Consider the following 22163-nt stretch of genomic DNA (forward strand, 5'->3'; position numbering starts at 1 on the left):
CCAAAACAAAGGCTTCTTGACTCTTGGCAATAAATCTACCTGCTTTACCAACTGCTATTTGTTTTTAGTATCAGCAAAATAAATATCTGAGAACCTGAAACTTGAAACCATAGTAAATAAAAGTATTAACTGGAATTTTAACAATTAAAAATGAGCTTGCTAAGTTATAAGGAAGTCCAGAAAGACAGTCTTACCTTTTTTAGCACAGAATTTTATTATGACACTAATTGAGGTGAGATTAGAGAAATCTTTTTTTAAAAAATGTATTTTACTTAAGAAGAAAACTACAAGTAAAGATAGTGAAAGCCAGAAATTATTGTTTTGGGATCCATCCTTTAGTTAATTTCCCAAATTGGCTCTTCTATAACATTTTCACCTTGGAATTAGGATTTATCTTTAGTAAGCCACATCTCTGAACCCAACTGTATTCATTAGGAAAATTCAAATTTGGGGAACTTGACTTGGCAATATTTGCCAGAGGTCTACCCTAGAGGGACTATAGTCCTGATTACAAGAGCCCCAGAGATTCCTGGAGACATCCTCTTCCTCTGTCACTGGGGTTTAAACTACCTGGATAATCTCCAATCACAGACAAGATAGAGAACGGCAACGTTAAGTTCTAAACTATTAAAGCCTAAAAAGTGAAACATTAAGAAAGAAAGGTGAGAGGAAATCAAGACAAAATGAATGCTCACATTTGACCAAATGTAAAGGAGATGTGACAGTGACTTCGACAATAGGGCTGTGTTCAGTGTGTGTGACACACTTCAAGGAAAGTAAGGTGAAATCTTGGTGTCCTTCACGGTGCTTATAATGTTGGACTGCACAAAATAGAAAACTTAGCAGGATGAGACATGGTGTGTTAAGCACAACGTGTGACTAAAAAGCATGTACACAGAGCACTGGACTAGAGTTCAAATTCCCAATTTGCTCTATACAGGGATGAGTGCAGCATTCTAATTATTGCTTGAGCTTTGAACTTAGACAAACGTGTCAGTGCACAAGCACAGAGCTGTATCCTGTGGGAAACGTCTGACTAAGACACTGTAATCTGGGTGTGGCAGTACATACCTACAGTCCCAGCAATGACTGGGGAAAGGATTATGAGTTCCAGTCTAACCTAAGATACACTCAAAAGCCAAAACAATAACAAAGACTTCAGTGTTGGAAGACTTGTATACAAACTCAGTGTACGAAAATGTGGGGCTGATGAAGCAAATCTGAAAGGCAGTGGAAGCCAACAGAAAGAGCAGGCTGGAGGCCACAGGCAGCTGAAATCTAGTCCACAGAGAGCATTTCTTCCTGTCAGCTCTGTCCTAAAGGCCTTGCAGGTGATTGAGTCAGACCCTGAAGATAAACTAGGATAACCTCTCTTACTAACGTGACTTGAGTCACGTCCCCGAAATACCTTCACAGCATTAACCACACTCGAATACTAGCATTTAGCCAAACACATCTCAAAGTGACCAAAAGAACAACTTGGGAGCTATGTGTCTGACACTACCATTTCCTAGCTGAACAACCAGGAAAACTTATTTAAATTTCCTTAAACCCTTACTCACTTGTAAAAGGAAGATATTAAGGGTAGCTACAAACAACTGTTGACATTGAGATGATCCACACAAAGTGGGCCTAGGAATATGCTTGGCAAATAGTAAATTTTCAACAAATATTTATTACCTTTACTATGATCATTCTTACTGTCTAAGCAATAGTGGAAACCCAAACCCTTTCTCTGAGTTTCTGTAAAACCAGCATATTAATGCTCATAACTCACAGTGATGGGAGATTTCTTCATTCTTTTATTAGATATAGTCTTTATTTACATTTCAAATTTTATTCCCCTTCTTGGTTTCTCCTCTGAAACCCCCCTATCCCATTCCCCCTCCCCCTGCTCATCAACCCACCCACTCTCGCTTCCTGGCCCTGGCATTCCCCTATAGTGGGGCATCGAGCCTTCACAGGACCAAGGGCTTCTCCTCCCATTGATGTCCAACAAGGCAACATATGTCCATCCTCTGCTACATATGCAGCTGGAGTCATGGGTCACTCCATGTGTACTCTTTGGTTGGTGGTTCAGTCCCTGGGAGCTCTGGGAGTATTGGTTGGTTCATATTGTTGTTCCTCCTATGGGGCTGCAAACAGTGCCGTATATTAGAGCAAAGTCCTCACACACTAGGACTCCATCCAGGATCAACATCCCAAGCCTGTTTAGGAGAATTAAATGAACATTAGATTATTTAAAAAGCAGCTCTGTGTGTGTGTGTGTGTGTGTGTGTGTGTGTGTGTGCATGTGTATGTGTAACATGTATATATTGGCCATGGAAGCTAAAAGAGGGCATTGAATCCCCTAGAGCTGGAATTGTAGGCAATTGTGAGCCTCACAGCTGGAGTGCTAAGAATAAAACTTAGGATGTCTGGAAAACCAGTAAGCAGTCTTAACTGTTGACATTTCTCCAGTGTCAAGATGGTTTTTTTAATTGCTTCATGAGTTATCCACTAAAAAATTGAAACACATTCATTTTTAAAAACATGCTTTAACCAGCAATTATAATTACAGATTTTAAATGTTTTTATTAGTATATATTAATTATATTTAATGGGTTTGTGGCATTTTCATACTTGTACATAAATATATTTTGACTATATTCATACATATATATTACAGCTTGTAATCTTCTCTTTGCTCCCTCCTACTCCTGCTAATCACCTTTTCTTAATTAGCTCCCCTTTCCTCTCTCTCTCTCTCTCTCTCTCTCTCTCTCTCTCTCTCTCCCTCTCTCTCTCTCTCATGTGTGTGTGTATGCATGTGTGTGTGTGTGTGAACACAGATGCTAGCACATGAATGCACTCCCCATTGTGTGAACTAATGAATTGCATTAGTATTGTTCACAAGAGCTTGACTGAGTTGGTTTATATGAATATGGACACCTTATAGTGATTATACCACCAAGAAGTCTCTCTCCCACCAGCTTGTATCTAGATATGAGACCTCCATGACAATCTGATGGGGCCAATCTTGTGCAGGCAATCCTGTAAGTGCAAGAGCTCAACAGTTGTGAATTGTATACAAGTCAGTATTTCAAGTCTTTCCCTACACCTTCCTTCCACTCTTACAGTCTTTCTGTGTTTGTCCTTTTCATCTTTTCCTTTGTAATATTCTCTGAGCCTTGGAAGAAGTGATATATACATGCCACTTACAAAAGAGCACACACTAGTCATCTATTCTTTGTCTTTTGAGCGCTTAGGAGGATCTAAGGTCACCAGGGACAAAAGCTGAGAAAGCTTTACCCAAAGAGAAGAGTAGCATTACTCTGAAGAAATAAATGTGATTTAGAAAGCAGTTTGACAGGCATATCATGTCCTAGAAAGTCTGTTGGATGGTTGTCAGTGTGAAACTTTTACTTTTCTCCCTCCAAGTTAAAGGAAAATTTGTTAGATATTTACAATATCTCTTCTAAGTTAAAAATCCCTTGTTTCCTTACAAGTGACAGCTTGGTAGTAACAAAATTTGATGTGTAAACATTTCTAATCCTCAGAAATTTTCCACAAATATTCATATATTTTCATATATATTTCATATATATATAATTGAATTATAACAAAACATGGAAAACAAACCAATTATGCATCAACAGGTATGTGGATTCTTTTATAACACTGTTTAATATAATATTGCACAACTGCAGAAAACTCAGAATGTTTTCTATATAGTGATATCTATGTGTCTTAGGGGTTTATTGCTGTGAAGAGACACCATGACCATGGCAACTCCTATAAAGGAAATCATTTAGTTGGGGCAGACTTACAGGTCCAGAGGTTTTGTCCATTATTGTCATGGTAGGATGCGTGGTGGCATACATGCAGACATGGTGCTAAAGGAGCGGAGAGTTCCATATCTTAATCCACCTGCAGTGGAAGGAGACTGTTACACTGGCCAGACTTAACCTCAGAGCTAGCCCTCAGTGACACATTTCCTCCAACAAGGCCACACCTATTCCAACAAGGTCAAACCTCCTAATAGTGCCACTTTCTATTGGACAAACAGTCAAACACATGAGTCTATGGAGGCCATACCTATTCAAACCACCACACCCACAGTCTGTAAGCATACTCAAGATATTATGAATAAAGCAACTTGTAAAAAACAAAGAATAAAGACTATATAATCTTCATACATATTACATATGTGCATATAAATTTGTTACTATATATGCATGTTGATTTGCATTGCTATAAAGAAACTGTGTGAAGATACATATCAAAGTAACAAAGAACGCAGTTTTGGTGGAGTATGCTGGATGGACCATGGGTTTGAGGAGCAGGATGTATGCCAAAGCACCTCATTGTCTACTGTTCTATAATTATATTTGTGGGTGCCTATTGTGTCAGTTAGTTGTTACAAAATGCTGTCTTAGGCCATACCAGAGTTAATAATTATTTATCTTCAAATTACAGGTCAGCTCATCAAGCTGGGCTCAGGAGAAAGGCACAACTTCAGTTTTCAGTGCCTAGGCAAGCTCCAGTTCCCATTCAGATATGAAGATATGTCTCCTGTGTCATTCTTCTAAGCTCCCAAAAACAGAAACACACAGTAGCGGGGAAAGCATGCAGGCCTCTTAAGAATTAAGCTAAAAATTGTTGTTTGTGCATCAGTCAGATAAATGCAGAGTTTCATCAAAAACCCCTATTACAATGAAGACATAGCAAGAACCTGGACTCAGGGTGGAGCTCATGATCACTCTATGACAGCTACTGATCATTGCATATAACTTGAAATATTCTAAAATTAAAATTGCAGGTCATAGAAGTACCAAAAATTTGGCATTATTTTTCTGAAAATTGAGCACTCTGAATGTGTTTTTACTTAACTGTCTATGGATCATGAGTGGAATGAGGTGAAAAAATACATCTCTATGAATTCATAGGACTGGAAGGGAGTCTAAACTAAACTTTACCCAATGCCCTTTACATATGAGGTAACTGAGCCCTAAATAACGTTAGAACACACAAGAAGCTGAGTAGCTTGAACAACAAAAAGCCTTGAAAGGAGTTGTTAGTCATAAAACATAAGTCTTTATTTAGGGTAAAGAAAGACATAAAAAGGAGAGTAGAGTACATTATAAGAATGTGTTTAAGGGCTAGAGAGATAGCTCAGTGGTTAAGAGCCCTAGCTGCTCTTTCAGAGGACCTGGGTTCAAATCCTAGCATCCACATGGCAGCTCACAATTCTCTGTAACTCCAGTTTCAGGGAACCTGATATTATCACATAGACATGCCATATACCATGCAAAACACCAATGAACATAAAGTAAAATTAAACAAATCATTAAAAAAGAAACCACCTTCCCCAAATAAAGGCCACTTAAGAAATGAATGTGCTTAAATGCATAATGTAAAACACTGCTTAGTTTTTAAAAATACAAGTAACTAATGGGCTAACCTTGGAAATAAAGGACTTCTTTTCCTCTCCTTTTTCCCTCACCCAAGTCTGTGTGTGTGTGTGTGTGTGTGTGTGTGTGTGTGTGTGTGTGTGTGTGTCTTTCTGTCTGTTCTTCTGTCTTTCTTTCTAAAGAAAGTTTATTTTGCATTTCAGAAATCATTGAGATACCATAACAAATTCAATAAGGTCTAAAATTAGGACATAATAAAGGTTTGGGGCCTAACAGTCATTGAATATCATACTGGTTAAAAAAATTATTCTTGTTCCGAAAAAAAGTGTGATAGTACCCCCAAAACATACTGGGAATCTTATTGAGAGCTATTACTGTTCCTGGGCATATCATGGAAATAAAAGTGAGATAGTACCCCCAAAACATATTGGGAATCTTATTGAGAGCTATTACTGTTCCTGGGCATATCATGGAAATAAAAGTGAGAGAGTACTTTTAGACGTTTGTCCTCCCTTCCCCTTTCCCCTGCTTCCTCTTCTTCTCTTCTCCTAGTTTACCTCTTCCCTTCTCTTCGCTCTCCTCCTTTTTCTGCAGAATGGGAGCAAGGCTGTGGTCACAAGAGTGTATTGAAGGTTTACTGGATCATTTTTCTCAACAAGTCCAATTTTGTCAATGATTTTGTCCATGACCAGCTTTGTGCATGAAGTGAGCGACCTAGCAGCTGCACTGTGGTGGGGCAACCTGGCCACTGCACTGTGGTGGGACACAGCAGCTCATCTGGGAGCAGTCAAGTTGCAAGCCAAGGCTAGCTCTGCATAGTTTTTGATAGCTATAAACTTGTTAATCTTGTTACTAAGCAGTGTTTTGGTTTAAATTAATATGAAGTCAAATTTAAACCCATCTAAAGCAAAGAGGAAATTTAATTTACTCACTGAAAACGGATTCAGGCATCAAGTACTATAACCCAATTTTTTTCTCTCTTACTCCATCTCTCAGAATCGTTTTCCTCTGTACAGGTTTAAATCTGCTGCCCAATGATGTCAGGAAAAAAACCTTCAGTCTACCTCTTATTGGCCTGAAATGAATCACATATTCACCTCAGACCCAGTCAGTAAGATTAGGAAGATGTAATTCTCTAGCTGTTTTGATTTGAACATGTGCTTTGAAAGGTGGCGGGGTGGGGATGGGGAATGAATTTGAAAGAGCAGAAGGGTTGGGTTATTGCGGAGGCACAGGAAAGGGAAAATGATATAATTACATTATAATCTCAAAATATAAAAGACACACTTAAAAAAAATGTTCAAGCCAGGCAGTGGTGGCACATGCAGGTGGATCTCTGAGTTCAAGGCCAGTCTGGTCTACAGAGTGAGTTCCAGGGCAGCCAGGGCTACACAGAGAAACTCTCTCTCAAAAAAACAAAAAACAAAAAAGCAAAAAAAAAAAAAAAAAATGTTCTATATGCTTTGCTCCAGATCCATTACTGAAGTAAGTCTCCCTTCAAAGTCATGGACTGAGGAATAAGTAAAGGGAGAGGTGGCTTTCTAAGGGAAGCAGGGCATTATAGCCCTGTATGTGGGGAGTACAGACACCAGAGAAAGAAAACATACCACATATGCACAGTACTTACCTAGGCTGACAAAATCTGAGCATGATAAAAAAGAGAATGAATAAGGAATTTATGAAACCCTCCAAAATAGTCTAATTTTATTTGGTTTTAGAGTGTGGTCCTGGGGCTAAAGGAAGTAGGTCCAAAGAAAGTTCAATAGCAACACCAGTCCTATGCTATTTATATAGATTTTGTATATTTATATATTTATATTTAATTCAATATATCATTGGAAATGGTGAAGATATTATGTGTCTTAATAACCCCAGGTTGTGCCGGACAGTGGTGGCGCACGCTTTTAATCCCAGCACTTGGGAGGCAGAGGCAGGGGGATTTCTGAGTTTGAGGCCAGCCTGGTCTACAGAGTGAGTTCAAAGACAGCTAGGGCTATACAGAGAAACCCTGTCTCAAAAAACCTAAATAAATAATAAATAAATAAATAAAACCCCAGGTTGCTATAACAAACTATCATAAACTGGGTAGATTAATTAATGGACATTTGTCATAGTCTAGAAATTTCAAGATTAAGAATTCAACAGATTTTCCTCTTGGCTATGAGCTTTCTCCCTGGATAGGTAATAGCCATCTTCTACTTTGGGCTCATGTGGCCATTCCTCAGTGTGCAGCCACGGGGAGCATGGACAGGTACTGGTTGTTTTCTTCCTTTTAAGGGTGCTAAGCCCCCTTTTGAAAGTCTGCCATGAAGACTGCTTCTGAACCTAGCTACTCCCCCAAAGACCTCACCCCCAGTACCACAATGCACTGGGGGTAAAAGCTTCAACATATAAATATTGGTAAGGTTGGGTAATTAGATATTCTGCCCTTCCTTATAACAAGCTAGTTCAAAAGTCAAGGAAAGGCCATGACAGCTATTACTGACATGGTGAATATCAACAAACCCAAAGATGACCAATCTGCTTCACACCCAGAAATAGCAGCTCAATCTGTATGTACAATAAGAAGCACTTACAACCCTGAAATGCCTCACTTCAGGCAGAAAATAGTGTAACATTTAATAAAGAAATGATTGGAAAAAAAGCTGGAAAGGGCCTGACTGTGTCCAGCTACTGAACTAGACTGTGACCCATCCAAGCACAAGAGATTACATGTGATGGAAGCACACTGGCCAATTAATTGAAGAATCTGATTTTAAAAATACCTTTTAAAACCCACAAGAATATCTGATAATTATGTGATTGGGGGAAACTAGAAGTACAAGGTTTAATATGGGTGATGCCAAAAAAGAAAGGAAAATTATAGGTTAGTATACCAATTAGGGATTTTATAATATAATCTTAAAGCTTGGATATTTTGCTACTGCAGGCTGTCATTTCATTTGCTAGATCCACTAAGAGAAAACAGGGCACTGAATTGTTTCTTGAAATGTCTAGTACTTTAAAAACATAAAGGGAGATTTAGAAAGTATAAAAAATAATAAGGAAAGCAAAATCATCTCAAGAGGTATAAAGGGCACTGTATGTTCAGCATGGTTTTGTTTCAGTCAATACCAAGCTCTTGGACTTGTCGTTTTTCTGACTGTACTGATGACAGTAACAGGATGCCCCATACATGTCTGAAGCACAAGGACAAAGTTCTGCTCCTCCTCCCAGCATCAGAAGCCACTCTTCTTCACTGTGCCATCCGACAATCGCTGATTACCTTTGAAACTGGACAATTACTTAGACAAACTGATAAGAAAATGAGAAGGCACAAGAGTCCATGGAGAACACAGCCAGGTTACAGATATGGCAGAGCCCTTCTCAAGCTCTTTGCTATGTCCTCTGCATCCACTCTGCTAGAACTAATGGGCTTAAGACAGAAATGAGAAGAGATTCAAGGTTATATTACTCCACTAATGAGAAAGATGTCTGCCAATTAATTAAAGATATTATTTTTAAAGCACATGTTTCTGTGGGAAATAATAACATTGGAAATACTGAATAATTTTAAATATTTGTGTACAGGGAATATCTGTTAACAACATAATACATGTTGATGTTCATTTAATTTACTATGTTATAATGTATAGTATACTCATTTTGTTTCTGTGACCTTTACAGACAACTGTACTTTTATAATAGTTTAAGATTTACATTAAAATTGTGAAGAAAGTTTTCATATAGCCTACATCTAGTTTCTCCTATTGTCAATATCTTTACATAGCTTATCTAAGTAAAGATCTTTAACTTTACCTTGGTTTTAATTTTAAATCAAAATAACTGAAACATTTGATAACATAATCAAATAGTAACAAAAACATGGTACTCCCATTGCATCTATCAGTGTCTAGGCATTCTTCCCATGAATAATCAATTTTATAAGTACTGATATTTCTTCTAGTTATTAAACTGTTTAAAGGATATTTTTGCTAAAATTCCTCAATTCAGTGATACTCCAGTTTCTAATAATCTTTTGACATGCACCATCAGATCCACCACAATATCATCACTTTGTAAGTGTCACGGCCTTATAGGATGATTTTAACCCTGTCACTTCATTCAACTGGTCACTTGTGGCCCCCTAGACTTGATGCCTAGTGAGATTTTCTTGGTGGTCTCTGTGCTGAGTTCCTCTGTCTTGGTCAGAGGATTTTGTCTTTTTTGAATTATCTGTTTATGTGGGTTTCTAAGAAGAGCTTCAAGGGAGATAACGTTTATCAATCTTTCCCACCTGAAACTATCTTCATTCTGACCTTGCAATTGACTGATATATTATAGAGTTGTAGTTGGAGACCTTTTTTTTTTTTTCAATCATTCTCATGCCATTGTTCTCTGTTCTATATTTTCAATATTTTCATTAACACAACCTGTTCTCTTGCAGGAAATATTAAAAAGAACGGCAAGTTCTCATGCTACTCCCAGCTCCTCTCTGCCCAGGGAGTGGTCTCGCTGCCTCTGTCTCTAATCTAGCCCCCGCAGAGACCAGTCGTGGTCTTCCCTGCTCCTGTTTGCTTATCTCATAACTGCCCGTATCTTCTCAGCCATAAATCCCCTGTAGTAGGTGGTCCCACCTTCCAGTAACCCAGTCAAACAAAACTCTTGAAGCTTATAATTAACCAGTCAGATTTATATATCAATAAATTCTCAATTCACAAAATTTCCACACAAGAATTTCAGAGTCAATAGACAATGATAGAAGCTGCCCACCTAGAATACACAAGTTCATCCCAATTATTCTGTCCTTTATGATATTTATAGCTACCTGTGGCTATTTAAAGCCACGGGGAATCTGAATCATCATCCTCTTGCTGCATCTTTCTTCCTCCTCCTTCCTGTCTCCTCCATCTCTCTCCATCTCTGACACTCTCCGTTCTGCCTCCCTTTTCCCTGTCCAATCACAGGCTTCTTGTTGTATTAACAACAATTAAATTAACTGGACAGGAAAAATCCTGCTACACTGTTCTATTACCTATCATATTGACCTGGTCTATCTGCAAGCTTTGCACATTTTTTCTCCTCCAATAGTCTCTTCACTCACTGTCATAAGGACCCAGTGGATCACTTCCATCCACACTGCTATTCCATCCTCCTTCCCTACTATGTATAACTGTGGAATAAAATTTTTAGGAGATGTAGCATTTCTAGCCAAATAACAAAGCCACATGAAGAAGACCTTATCACATGACCTGGCAGTCCAGCTTTCTCATCTGTGTTTACATATAATTATTGCATATGAATAGTTAAATTATGGAACATTCATTTATTAGAAAATCATGTAATCATCCTTGTTGTTCTAAACCATCAGAAGGTAAGTTGACTCTGCCATTAAATATGTCAGTGTATTGCCTAGGAACAAGTCATCCTCTCACACAATGTTCTTGATTTTATGGCAAAGATTAGAAGAACAAGATGGCTTGCTAAAATTAACTATGCCACAAGAATTCTGGTTACACAGACATATATATGCACACTCATACACACACACACACACACTCACACACTCACAAAGAGCTCTGGACATGGTCCAAGAAGTTCTAATGATAACTATAGAACAGGGCCTTTACTTCTCACTTCATTCCCCATACTTTCTAAAGCACCAGTGAACTTTCATATTATTATTTGTCTTTGAGAGGCAAAGATTTCTACTATGTTGTATTTAAATGTTTCATTTGATCTGTACATATGGCATGGCTTTTAGTATTGTTGTTGTTATCATAATCAATAAGGATAAAAACACTGCATATAGACTTGCTATTTAAAAAAATACATGAGTGTAATTCTTTCCTTCATAAATGTTCTGCAACTTCCAAAAGTTGATCACAGTCACAGTCTAGAGACTGAAAATACTCCACACAGGGGAAGTGGTTTGCTGGAGGCTGCTTGTGACTGTGGTTACCTAAAAGGACTTCTTTAGCCTACAAGGTATTGGATCAATTCCACTTAGATTCTTTTTAAATTCTCAGTGACTGCCATCAGCAGATCTAAGTTATCAGAAATGGGTATGTTTTAATAATGTTTTTCAGTAATATTTGTAGTTTTATTATGAAACTGTCATGATTTATACAAAAAAATGCAATGAGAATATTTATAAAATGCTACAATTTGAAATTAGTATCAATAGAATGTATGCCAATTACATGAAAGCTTTCATATTACCACACAAAAGATTAAGCAAGGAAGAAGTCAAATAGACTATAATTAGAGATTAAATAAACAACACAATGATTCTCCAAGCAGATTTGCATCTTTGTGGTCAATGAACACTAGTGTGGCTTGCATGTTAAGTTTTCTAACAACACCTTCTCACGTGGTATAAACACCCTGTGTTTGTGTCTAACACACCCAAGAAACTTGATACTCTTTCCCCCATGGATGTCTGAAGAGTTTGTCAAAGGACCTTTCTCTTTCCTATCTCTAAGAGCTGGGACAGCTCCTAGAGCAGCCAGTTTTCTACTATTCATGAGGATTGGAGCACAGAGGTAAGCATAGGACTCAGGCCTTACTGGCTAGAGTCTCTTGGTGACTTCTTCCATATAAACTCCGAAGAGTCCTCTTCTGCTTCAGAATTACAAATCCTGAGTAAGTCTGGAGGTGCTGTGTCACCAATGAGTAGCATCTGCAGAGCAGCTGTGCAAGGATGAGTCTGAGTCCTAGGGGAATGCTGAACCAAATGACACAGGAAACAGGAATCTTACAGATCACCTGGTTTAGCCACACAAAAGACAACTCCACACCTAGACTTTGTAGTTAAAAGAATCAACAAATTTGACTTTTGCTTCAGCTAATTTGAATGAAATTTCTATCATTTGAGACTAAGCACTCTGACTAATAGATTATGGCAGTTTCAATATGGAATGCATAATTAAGACATATAAAAGAACACTTAAACAATGGTTGATCCTAAATTTTACATTTGCCAAATCAAGATTATATAGTTATATGGGAACAATGTCAGCTTAGCTTATTTATAGCTTTAGAGTTTAACACTGCCCTAGCTTCTCTCCTACCGAGAAAAAGTAATGAGGGTGTGGTGGACATGGGTGTGTGGATATATACAGAGGTTAGCCAGACAAAATTATAGGGAGATCTCAACCAAAGTATCAAAACCTATCTTTTTTATTTTTATTTTTTATTAAAGTAATTTTACACTCCATATTTCATTCTCTGTCCCCCTCATCCACCAACCAAATGCTCCACATCCCACACCTCCTCCCATCCCCCTGTCTCCACATGGATGCCCCCATCCCCCACCCCACCTGACCTCTCAACTCTCTGGGGCCTTCAGTCTCTTGAGGGTTAGGTGCATCATCTCTGAATGAAAACAGACCAGGTAGTCCTCTACTGTATGTGTGTTGGGGGCCTCATATCAGCTGGTGTATGCTGTCTGTTTGGAGGTCCAGTGTTTGAGAGATCTGGGGGTCCAGATTAATTGAGACTGCTGGTCCTCCTACTGGATCGCACTTTTCCTCAGCTGCTTTCAGCCTTCCCTAATTCAACAGAAATCAGCTGCTTCTGTCCATTGGTTGGGTACAAATATCTGCATCTCACTCTCTCAGCTGCTTGTTGGGTCTTTCAGAGGGCAGTCATGATAGGTGCCCTTTTGGGAGCACTCCATAAGCCTCAGTAATAGTGTCAGGCCTTAGGACCCCCCCTTCAGATGGATCCCACTTTGGGCCTGTCACTGGGCCTTCTTTTCCTCAGGCTCTTCGCCATTTCCATCCCTGTAATTCTTTCAGACAGGAACAATTATAGGTCAGAGATGTGTCTGTGGGATGGCAACCCCATTCTTCACTTGATGCCCTGTCTTGAGGTGGGCTGGAGGTGGGCTCTATTAGTTCCCTCTCCCTACTGTCAGGCATTTCATCTAAGGTCCCTCCCTTTGATTCCTGAGAGTCTCTTACCTCCCAAGTCTCTGGTGCATTCTGGAGGGTCGCCCCAACCTCCTATTTTCTGAGGTTGCCTGTTTCCATTCTTTCTGGTGGCCCTCAGGGCTTCAGTCCTTTTCCCTCATCCAATATCAGCTCAAGTTCCCTTCTGCCCCCACACTCTCCCCCACCCCTATCCACTTTTCCTTCCAGGCCCCTCCCTCCTCACTTGTGATTGCTTTCTTCTCTCTCCCAAGTGGGACTGAGGCATCCTCACTTAGGCACTTTAGCTTGTTGACCTTTGTGAGTTCTGTGGACTGTATCTTGGGTATTCTGTACTTTTTTTTTTTTTGTGGCTAATATCCACTTATTAGTGAGTACATACCATGCATGTCCTTTTGAGTCTGAGTTACCTCACTCAGGAAGATATTTTCTAGTTCCATCCATTTGTCTGCAAAACTCAGTATGTCCTCATTCTTAATAGCTGAGTAGTATTCCATTGTGCAAATGAACCACATTTTCTGTATCCATTCTTCGGTCATGGGACATCTAAGTTGTTTCCAGCTTCTGGCTATCACAAATAAGGCCATTATAAACATAGTGGAACATGTGCCCCTGTGGCATACTGGGGCAGCTTTTGGGTATATTCCCAAGAGTGGTATAGCTGGGTCTTCAAGTAGACCTATTTCCAATTTTCTGAGGAAACTCCAGATTGATTTCCAGAGTGGTTGTATGAGTTTGCAATCCCACCAACAATGGAGGAGTGTTCCTCTTTCTCCACATCCTCGCCAACATTTGTTGTCACCTGAGGTTTTGATCTTAGCCATTCTGGTTGGTGTAAGGTAAAATCTCAGGGTCACTTTGATTTGCATTCTCTGATCATTAAGGACTTTGAACATTTCTTTAGGTGCTTCTCAGCCATTCGAGATTCTTCAGTTGTGAATTCTAGGTTTACTTCTATACCCCATTTTTTGATTAGGTTGTTTGGTTTTTTGGTGATTAACTTCTTGAGTTCTTTATATATTTTGGATATTAGCCCTCTATCAGATAAGGAGTTAGTGAAGATTTTTTTCCCAATCTGTAGGGTGCCGATTTGTCTTATTGACTATGTCCTTTGCCTTACAGAAGCTTTCCAGTTTCATGAGGTCCCATTTATTAATTCTTGATCTTAGAGCATGAGCCACTGGAGTTCTGTTTAGGAAATTTCCCCCTGTGCCAATGTGTTCAAGGCTCTTTCCCACTTCTATTAGATTCAGTGTATCTGGTTTTATGTTGAGGTCCTTGATTCACTTGGACTTGAGATTTGTGCAAGGTGACAAATATGGGTCTAGACTCAATGTCTGGGTATCACAAGACAGACCCCTAGGATGCTTAGGCTCAAGTTGGAAGGTGCTGGAGCATTTTTAAAAATATTTTCAAAAATGTTACTCAGCATCTGAAAACTAAGTCCTGACAGGGGTATCAGGATGTTGATTTATGTCAAATACATGCTCTTAGGATGTAGTAATGTGAATTTATTTTTAACAAAATATTGTTATTGCAGGTTTGTTTTTTGGGAAACAAAAACAAGTATTAGAAATAGTATGTGTTTTAGTACAGTACAGAGACTTAGAAGCCCAGTACCCACCAAGGCTTATATAGACTTCTAAGTCTTTACATTTTTCACTTTCTCTTTTGATAGGAAAATAAATACACCTCCTATGAGGGACTATTTTCAAAATGTTGCTTACACTCACATAGAATGGATTCCTAGTTTATATATCTACAAATGAAGTTCTCTCCACAGATACATCCCAAAAGTTCATGTTGCAGCATTTTCTTCTTCCTCAATCAACTACTCTCTTAGAAGAAATGTACATTGCAAGACCCGAAGAATAGCCGAACAAGCAGCAGCCATGACACTGTCATTCCAGTTTCTCTCTATGACAGTAAAAGGGTTTGTCTTAAGTCTGTTTAACAGTAACTCACATTTTCCAGCAAATTGTGAGTACTCAGGAAGTGCTCACTCAACAGAAAACTTGGTCTGAGAAGTTAGGTGATGTGACAAGAGCACAGAGATTAAGTCTCTGGATTCTTAATCCAGCATTCATCCATTAAGCCAGCTTTGGCCACTTTTTATAATACCCACATAAAAGACCTATTCTGAAGCACAAGCTGAGGGATAATTAGTTCTAAGACACCATTATAATTGCAGCTTTAAGCATACCAAGCGTGAGCTCATTAGCAAACACCAATATTTGAATTACTATCATCTAAATATTTAGGTATGTATCAAAATAAACCATGGCCAACTACCATGTTAAGAAACTAAATAAGTGAAAGAATTTGAAGCCACTTTGCTATATGAAGTTCACATATGCATGTCTTTTCCCTGAAGACAAAAAAGCCAATTCCCTGTTTTGTTTTGTTTTGTTCTTTAATCTCAAACTCATTTTTAAATTACCAGTCCTGAGTTGTGTTCTAATTTCCTGGGTTATAGATATGTGTATTACTGTATGTAAAGACTATGCATGGCTGTGTCATTAACCTTTATGTCTGCGGTATCCACTCCCAAACCAAGCACTCAGATCTGAAATCTCTTTTTGAGACAAGCAGAGAACAATTGGATATCTAGAATAAACAAACAAACAAACAAAGAACTCTTAGAGCCTTTTCTTATATCACACATGAAATCAACTAAAAATTAGATCAGATCATATATTTATATATAAGAGCTACACAGAGGAAAACAAAAAAACAGAAAATCATTGTGACCATATATTATGTAAAGGTATCTTAAACATAACATTAAAAATTTGGGATTTAAATACAACATTAAATATATAAAAAATATCTATAAAAATCCAGATAATTTAGACCCATAAAAATCTAAAACACTTCCACTACAAAAGACAACTGGTTAATAAAATAAGAAAGAAAAGCAATAGACTGCAGGAAAATATTTGCAAATGCATCCATGCATTTGCATCCTCAGAGAGAGGTTCAGCATTTTCTTCTTCCTCAATCAACTACTCTCTTAGAAGAAATGTACATTGCAAGACCCGAAGAATAGCCGAACAAGCACCAGCCATGACACTGTCATTCCAGTTTCTCTCTATGACAGTAAAAGGGTTTATCTTAACTCTGTTTAACAGTAACTCACATTTCTCTCTCTCTCTCTTTCCCTCTCTCCTCCCCTCCCCCCCTCTCTCTCTCAGACACACACACAGCAGCAGCAGCACTTAAGTGACTATAGCTCTCTGTCTAAGAATGTGTCTTGTGAGACTTATCCCATCCATGTTGGCATGTCCACTGGTCAACTGTTGTCACTGTGCTTGTCTTGTTTAGGTGATCAATTTGTTGATAATTCACGGCTACAGCATCTTGTCATATACAGAAGACATCATCGCATAGCAGATGTCTGACTATCTCGCTCTTACAACTTTTCTGCATCTCCTTCTGTAATATTCAATGAGCCTTAGATTTAAGGATTGTATTATAGATGTATCTATCAACTGGTGTTGAGCATCCCATGGTCAGTTGTTCATTCTGTGCATTTTGACCATTTGTGGATTTCTGTAACAGTTTCTGTCTACTTCGTAAAGAAGCATATTTGATGAGGACTGAGAATTAATCCTTATCAGATGTGGCGATAATATTGTACTTAGAATGCAGTTACAAATTATACTGGTATGAAAAAGTGGTAGCAGTAGGTTCCCCTCTAAGGCCTATGATCTCACCAGCCACTGATAATTAGTTAAGTTTATAGCACTAGGCATGAACTCTCCTTTGTTTATTTGTTTGTTTCTTTGTTCAGTTTACATCCTGATTGCTGTCTCACCTCCTGGTACCCCCTTTCCACAGTCACTCTCCCTTTTTCTTCTGAGAGAGTTCAGCCCCCCACCCCGATCCTTCATTTAGTATTGCTTCTTAAATCTCTATAATTTTCAAGTATTCCCTATTACTGTTGTACATCAAAATCTTTTATTTTACTTAAAAAATAATATTCTGAAAGTGTTTATTATTTGGCTAATTGATTTGTTTCTATTTTATTTATTGTGAATAGTGTGGTGATAAACACTTGCATGCAACTTTTTGTGTACCATGATTTTTCATTTCTCTTGAGCAACTGTCAATAAGCTAGTGGTAAGGTCATTCAGTGTTCGCCTCGTGGGACAGTATTAAGTTGTTTTAGAGTGAATCAGCCACTCTGTAACCCTATGAGCAGAGCTGAGAGTCTATGCCAGTACTTCACACTGTCAGTCTATTTAACTCCAGTCATTCTGGTTCAAATGGACACTAATTTGCATTTTACTGCCAAGTGGTTCTAAACACTTATTCATCACCTCAATGAGTACATGTGCTTGCTATTTTCTCAAGTATTGGTTAAAATGTTTTGTCTAATACACACTTTTGGTCAGATACACAGTTACAAATATTTCCTCCCAATTGGTGGGCTGCTTTTTTCATTTTCTGATGCATCTTTCACAGAACAAAAAAAAAATTCAGTTTTGCTGTTTTATCAACTGCTTTATTTTACAATGCAGAAGTTTTATGATTCACTAAAGACATTATTGCTTGGCCAGGCAGTGGTGGCACACGCCTTTAATTCCAGCACTTGGGAGGCAGAGGCAGGCAGATTTCTAAGTTCAAGGCCAGCCTGGTCTACAGAGTGAGTTCCAGGACAGCCAGGGCTATACAGAGAAACCCTGTCTTGAAAAACCAAAAAAAAAAGACATCATTGCTTGAGCCATCACTTTGGCACTGCTGACATTTGAACTCTTTTGGAAGGACAGCAGCACATGCAAAAGATAGCAGTGGTTCTAACCACTACCTACCTTCCAGACATTAAATGTATCACCTTGAAAAGCCAAAAATATCTTGACACTTTGGAGTATGAAATTTCTGAGAATTACTAGACAAACCCAATGCCATAAACATGACTTTATATTTTGCACTAATCCATCTTGAGTTGATGCCTTTTTTAACTGTTGAAGAGTCAAAGTTCACTTTTTTTCATACAGCTATTTAGGTGGTCTAATAGTATATGTTATATATTCTTCTTCCCCTCATTGATACACCATGATATATTTGTCGAAAACCAGTTGTTCCTATAGGTAGGGATCTATTTCTGAATTCTCTATTCTATTTCATTGCTATATTTCTATATTTATGCCAATGATACATAGTTTGGGATATTATAGCTTTATTGTAAGAACTGAAATCAGATAACCTAAATAGTTAGCTTTGGGTTTCATTTAGGTTCCCTGAATTTGTGCAAGCAAGAATATCTCAGTGGGGTCTCTGCTTCTGTTTAGTCTCCTGTATCATAATTATCTGCTTATAATTTCTCTGTATTTTGTTTTTATCTAGAATAGGATAGCTGAGCAATATCTCTCTTAGTCACTTCTGAAAGAGCAATCCAGCATTGCCTCAAACACTTTCTAAGGATGATCAGGGTAAAATAAGTGAAGAGATTGTGTTATTAAAGTTAGGTACTCTCAGATCATGATCCCAGTCTGTACCAAACCAAACTAAAATCTTAAATTTTACAAATTGTGTGGCCATGAAACATCTCTTCCCAGAATGAGCAAACTGGTCATCTGAAATAAATGGCTTCCTGCTTAGTTAAAATTGCAAAGCCTGAAATATCAAGCACAAGATATGTTAGATTCTTGGTAAAATTATTCATTGTTATCCAGATTGTGGTAAAATTGGTGTTTTGCATTATTTTATGGCATTATCTAGTTAGTTCCTTGGAGAATCATATACTGAAGGGCCTTAACATTTTTTCAGCCCTTCGACTTGTTATTTCTACTCCTAGGATTCTAATTTATGGAAATAAATAGAGAAAAGGGTGACTCTTACACAAGTATATCCACTAAAATTTATAAATATGTGTGTGGATAGTCTCTACCAATGAGTTTCAATATCCTTAGCCTTGTGATATCTTTAAAGGATACCACAAAAATGTCCAACAGAAAAATACATGCTTATATTCACAATCATTTTTAAATGTTTATAAACAGCTTCTATACATATATAAAAATACGTATGTGCTACTTAAGCTCAACTTTTTCTTAAATTACACTTATCTATGTGTGTATGTGTATTTGTGTATATTTGCATGAGAGTACACATGCCATAGCATTTGTATTGAAGACAGAAGACTACATTTGGAGTCAGTTCTCTCCTGTCCACCATGTGGGTCCCAAGGTTAGCAAGGAGGTCATCAGGCTTTTCTGCAAGCACCTCTGTCCGTAGAACCATCCCATCAACTCTCAACTTTGACTTTTTTAAAGCATGAACCAAGAGCCTGGAAGATAATGTATCTGAATTCACCATGGTGGCTTGTGGTACTTAAAGAGGTTTTTGGTTTTTCCACTTGCTTTTTCCAATAGTGAGTCAAGAAAGTCAGTTTTAACAAAATTTTAAGAATTAAGCACATTGAATTTTTTTTGGCCAGAAAGAACTTTAGAGAACTAGCACATCACTGTATATTAATAAGGAAGTTTCTTTGTCAATACGAGACACAAACAGTTTAAAACATTTGTTTAAGTTCAAAAGCCAAGCTGGCTGTACGCTAAACCTGGCATTTCCTGGTGGGACATTACACTATACTCTGGACACTCTTGCTTCCCTGTCTCTGTTTCTAGTATAAAAGAATAAGCATGGTTCATATCATCAATGCTTAATTTAAAATATAATCTCAAACTTAATTTTGGCATGAATATTCAGGAACCTGGACAATGGAAGGAAATTTTTAGCTATATTTCCAATTATTATTTGAAAGCATGAATACAAATAAAGTTTATTCTACAACATTCTCTAGCCTTGAGATTTAAAATGCTTCATAAAGAACCCAAATTACATTGTATTTATGGAAAGCTCATTGTTCCTTAGTTAAATTGTTACTTTTTGTTTGTAATTTCCCAAGCAGAAATGACAGGGTTATAGGATGAACTGTAAATCAGGAGTTTCCAAGATGAATTTCTCTTTGTTAACTCTCAAAGAATAATGGTATTAGAGAAGCATTGCTGATACTGACCTACTGCTCATACACTGAGACTTTTCTTAATTCATACACCAAATAGTTTTTCCAAACATTTACCTGAATGGAAAATAAAATATTTTTATGTTAACATTTCATACCACTGAAAAATTATCTGAAGGGAAGGCTTAAGGTGAGTGGAATGTTTATCTTATCAAACATGGTCTGTTTGGGTTAGTGCTTAGCCTCCAGTTAATCAGACCTATTTACTAGTTTAAGAACATTCAGCAATTAACAGTGTTCAAACATCACCAATCTGCTCTGTTATTTCAGCTGGGAAAACAACTATATGAACCAGCACAGCTTTCTGACTAAAAATAAGTGGCAACAGCCAACTCCCTGGCAGCTGATTTTCAGTGCCTCAGTGCTGCCCAGTCTCAGAGCATTGCAAAATAGTGTGAAATATGTAAATAATTTAAAATCCCAAAGATATGCCCCACTTTAGTATTAAAAACCAATAAAGCAGATTTGCTTGGGGGGAAAAAAAGCATCCTTTCCAGGAGACAAAACAAATTTGAGAGGCAGGTTCTGGTCTCATTACTTCGGGAATCTCTAACAGCCTTCTGTTTGAGACTGCCTGGTTCTCTTAGCGTTTTTTCATGCACAGTAACTCTCTCTAAGCAGCACTTCCCTTGCTCTTCAGACTTTGACACTTCCCCAGCTGCTAGGCCTGTGCTTAACTGAACAGGTACAGTGAGCAGCACAGTGGAGTGCTTATGGAACACAGTAACTAGAGATATGCTTGGAGAAATAGGCCTCCTCGTTCTAAAAGATAGGCAAAAGGACAAGAACGTTGGATTTTAAAATACACTTTAAATTCCTGTTAGAAAGATGTTTATATTGTGCATAATATTTAGTGAAAGTGTCCCGTTGTTTGTCAACGGACAGTAAAATGACCTTTTTTCTTTTTATCTGTTTTTTTGTTTGTCTGTCTGTTTGTTCATGATAGATGTAGCTCCAATGCTATGAAGCTACAACTAAACTTGAACTCCTAATTCTTCTGCCTCCACCTCCCAAGTGCCAGAATTACAGGTATGCACTACCACCCCAAACTTCTTTATCTTAATTGTTTTAAATTCATATAGCATTTCCCCTGTAGTAGCCTGCATTATAAGGACACACACATACGCATACACACACACACACACACACACACACACTTTTTAATTCATCCCCTGAGATCCAGAGACCAATACTGATCCCACTTTTTCAAATGGAGAAAGTGAGGCTTAGGAAGATTAAGAAAACCACTCCAGGTCCTTTACCAAAGCAATATTTCGTGTATGGTTTGAACTTCAAACTTTGTGCTTTTATATACTATGGGAAAACCAAAATGGTAGTAAAGACTTTTTAGAAGACCTATCAATGCCTGGAATAAGTATTTCACATAAAGTCTTAAAATGTGCTGACTGTGGCTTTCCTCTTCCCATTGATATTTACTAACTTTCCTATCAGTACCGGGGTGTTCTAATGTCTGTCTCTTCCTCTTGCACTTCCCATCACACATATGGACACACAAACATATACAAGCACTCACACTCACACAGGTATGCATACACAGGCACACACAGGCACACAAACATACATACACACACACACACACACACACAGAGAGAGAGAGAGAGAGAGAGAGAGAGAGAGAAAGAGAGAGAGAGAAGCAGCAGCTGCCTCACAGTGATGTGTCAATGGTAGTAAACAGGGCAGAGAAGTTAATGTTCCACCTTAACAAACTTACTAAACAGAAAAAAACCATAAGTGTGTCCTCAGAAATGGAGCAGGAAGGGGAGCCAGATCAGTTTACTCAATTGATTGGCTGTACCCAGTGTCTGT

The 22163-nt window shown here is 38.0% G+C and overlaps 1 long non-coding RNA gene across 1 annotated transcript in view; it reads right to left on the reverse strand.

Annotated features, from left to right (window-relative positions):
- Window positions 1-2048: 2048 nt before the first annotated feature.
- LOC116083744 overlaps window positions 2049-22163 on the reverse strand; it is a 69731-nt gene continuing 49616 nt past the window's right edge. The window contains exons 2-4 of the long non-coding RNA XR_004115892.1: window positions 6326-6468; window positions 3810-3909; window positions 2049-2207 (exon numbers count right to left, since the gene is read on the reverse strand). This is a non-coding gene — a long non-coding RNA (uncharacterized LOC116083744). The remainder of the gene's footprint in view (window positions 2208-3809; window positions 3910-6325; window positions 6469-22163) is intronic.

Source organism: Mastomys coucha, unplaced genomic scaffold, assembly GCF_008632895.1.
Source record: "Mastomys coucha isolate ucsf_1 unplaced genomic scaffold, UCSF_Mcou_1 pScaffold8, whole genome shotgun sequence".
Lineage (NCBI taxonomy): Eukaryota > Metazoa > Chordata > Mammalia > Rodentia > Muridae > Mastomys > Mastomys coucha.